The following is a 3,890-nucleotide window of genomic DNA, read 5'->3' as shown; positions in this document are numbered from 1 at the left end:
TTGCGCGTTTACGGCTGCGAGAGTGATGTACTTGCCTTGTGTGAAAGAGCAGTCGTGTGGCAAGCAGCATGTTGTTGAAGCAGGCCACAGTCACAGCAGCCGCAGAGAGCAGTGAGTAGCTAACATTGGAGACAGTATTACTGATACTCCTGTGTGCTTTTGTGTACAAGCAGAAACTCTCTGTCCTGTTTGCACGTGTTGGTGCTATTATATTCCTGTCAGACACGTGAAATTGAAGCAGTCGCAGAAGTAGAGACAGCATATGTAGTATCTTACAGGTGACACGCTGTGTAGATATGTGTATATCAATATCAATATATATATATATATGTGTTTGCCGTCGCAGGTTATATAATGTGAGCCTGTCACTACCGAAATACTATGTTACGCGTGATACTTCGAGTACATACATTGTGTTATATATATATATATGGAAATACACATCTATGTATATGTATGTGTATGTTTGCCTTGGTAAGCTACCGAGTATGAGCATGTCAAACCTAATATTTCGAAGCAGCAACGTGTGATTGTCATCGATTTGTGAGTACACTCCCCACTCACTTGCAGAAAGAAAGAGGAGTGACTCCCAATATAGTGACGTGCGCATGCGCCCTGAAGAATATGGGCATGTGGGAGGAAGAGTAGTGAACGTACTCTTAATTGCAGAGGTCCATCCAGCATCCGCAGCAAGGAAGTGGTTATGATAGTATTGCGGGCGTTCACTATATAGCGAAGGCTGCTTTTAGTATTGAGTGCGTAGGGCTGACTCGTGGGTGCTACGGCGTATACACGCTAATGCAGCAGCAATAGCAGCTGCCCTCGTGTGTTCTTGACACCTGCCACCCCCTTCCCCTCTCATGACAGTCACTACTGGCCCATCTTCCGGAGTTCCCACTGAAGGCGGAAACGACGAGTTTGCATCATACCTGTCACACATGTACATACGCCGCTGCAGCGGTCTACAGTCTCTAGAGATAGCTGCTGTAGACAACAGTATTGCTTCCACTATTACTGACTGCGTTATTGCACTGACTGCTGCCCCAGATCTGAAAGGCGTTCAGGGCTGGTTCAGCGCCAGCTAGAGCGGAATTACCACTGTAATCAGGTGGCAATACTGCTACTGTTCCATCGCACGGGTTAATACGTTGTTGTTCACTCCTCTGCGCTTGATTGCATCAGTGGTTGCTGCAGTGTGTATGTCTGTGTGTGTGAGAAGTGTGATGCTGGGCTGCAGCGAAAGGGAAGTGTGATAACAGGCTTTCACTGGACATTGTCAGGAGCATATATTGACACAGCTGTCACTCCTAGCGACTATGTACACACACACACACACACAAATGTGATTCACAAATAGCGTGTGCCCTGGAACAGCATGTGGCCTCTCTCTGTCCCAGCTAGTCAAAGGTCCCCTGGACGTATGAGGCAGCGTATGACCAACACCAAACATAGGGGATGTAAAACCAACACAGACAGCAGCAGCGCAGACACAGGCCAGTCCTTAACTGAAGCTACGCTCTGTACCAAGGGCACTCTGTGAATATTCAAACAGGCAACAGCAGAGAAGGCAAGCGTAATGCAGCGGGACTGTGCGTGTACTACGCCAGAAGAAACAGCCACTTACGGCTTAGCCACAAGTATACATGTCAGTATATATGTGTATGTATATAGAGATAGACAGAGAGAGAGCGAAAGAGAGACGGACGAGAAGACAGGAACACCATACAGGAACGCGCTGGACATTAGCGCAACACCTTTCAATTCTGCCCCGCACTGTGGAGGTATATACATACATATTACAAACATATATATACATATATATATATATATATATATATATATGTATATGTCATGTGAATGTTTGCCGTCTGTTGCTAGGTCTGTATCATACAATGGAAGAACTTCTTCCTTCACCGGTTCTCCAAGTTCTTCTCTGTCTTGGTGTCTTTCGGGTGTGGACTGTATCGTCACGTTTCAGGCAGGATGTGTACAGATGTACGCGGTGACCACCACGCAGAGGATATGAGGAGTTGTAGTGACGTGGAGGTGGCGAGAGCTCTTTGGCTTTTCGCGGCAACAGCCAGCAGAGGCCACGCCCACTAGTACCTAAAGCATAGAGTAGAACTGATATGCTGTGATAGCTTCGGAGTAAAGCAACGTAGTAGTAGTGTGACCGTAACGAAGAATTCTTGATATACAGCAGTAAGTGTGTGTTTGTGTGTTTTTGCGGATGTGTGGAACGGTGACGACGGCTGGTATGAAATTCCCGCTTAAGCAGGTCTGATGGGTAGAAGTCAATCAGCAGCCTGAGGCCACAACACAGCAGTATTGACATGCTCTGCACTCAGAAGAAGGGGTCAGTAGTTTCGAAGCGCAGCTAGTTAGCGAGCCACAGTGGAGCACAGCAGCAGAGACTACTACACTTCGTGTGGATGTGGTGGCACTGGAACAGCCTCGCAGGGGGCACAGCGGTGGCGAACTAAGACAAGTGTAACTTAACGATTCGAAAGAGCGAGTGCACTGGTGATAATACAGGCGGGGAGTGCAACAAAAGTAAGGCAGCGTTTGGTGGCAGGCTTGTGTGATTGCTGGGCAGGATGCATTCGAAACACAGTGTTGGCCTTTGCATATATTTCTATACATAGACGTACATGCCTCTGTGTATTGCATCACGTGTAGAGTGGAGTGTGTGCCGAAGTGGTGATTGTGCACAATATATATGCGATCATGCCTTTGTATGTTGCGGCGCCCACGCTTGACTAGTGGAGCACACTGTATGCAGTATAAACAGGTACGTGCCTCTGCAGTACATGCAATACCACAGCCTGCACGACTGGTGGCATTGCGTGTTTGCAGTATATATATATATATATGTATATGCATGCTTGCATCATCGAAGCCTGACTGATAGCGTTAACTGCTTGCAGTAAATATGTATATATATATGTATATATATATATACGTGCTTGCACCATCGAAGCTTGACTGCTAGTGGTGAGTGTATACATGGGGATGGGGGAAATGCGGGAGGGGATCACAGGCACAAAAGTTGTATATGCAGGGGACGACGGGCTTCTCGTCGCGTGCATTCATTGAGAATGGGAAGCTAGTGCCAAAGACGACTATACTTGTCAGTGTGGCGTCGACGGGTATTGCTCGATCAGAGCTAATAACTGAAGGAGTAGCCTCCACTTGTGAAAACTTTCGTCTGTAAGGGTCTTAATTGGTGATATTCGGAATGATTGGTTAGATATATGATGACACAAATCTGCTGAGTCCCAGAGAACGCTACGTGTGTGCATCAGACATAATACTGAAGAAACGTTTATGGAGGACGTGGGGTTGGCAGGGGGCAGTGGGGGGCGGTATTCGTATGTATAATTGATGATGATTTTACTAATATCGCTCTTGCTAAGGTATACTGTATACATACACACATACATAAGTAAGAGTATGTATATATATATATATACAAATACACATTTGTACATGTATGTGTATTTGATAGTAATACATATATATATATATATATACAAATAGGTATACGTATAGTGTACACATATATTGTATGTATATTCAATGTATATAGACCGCTATTGATTCAAGGAAGACAACCAGTTGTCCAGGAACTGCAGCAGTGAGGAAGAGAGAAAAGGACGTGCCAGGGGGTGCTATGAAGGCACTGGTATTTCGTGTTGGAGTACTGTTGTTACCACACGTAAACAGAAGCATCTACAAGAAAATGCTGAAGATATTTTGTGTATGTAGACGTCGGCGGCCATACTCATAGAAGTAGGAAATACTGGACTTTGTATGGGAAAATATCTGATGTATGAGAGATTGGCTGCTGTTAGTCAGAGTGGTGTGTGGTCATGGAGATATCCCCACCT

This window comes from Ochotona princeps, unplaced genomic scaffold, assembly GCF_030435755.1.
Source record: "Ochotona princeps isolate mOchPri1 unplaced genomic scaffold, mOchPri1.hap1 HAP1_SCAFFOLD_1708, whole genome shotgun sequence".
Taxonomy (NCBI): Eukaryota; Metazoa; Chordata; class Mammalia; order Lagomorpha; family Ochotonidae; genus Ochotona; species Ochotona princeps.
Note: the sequence above shows the minus strand (reverse complement) of the source record.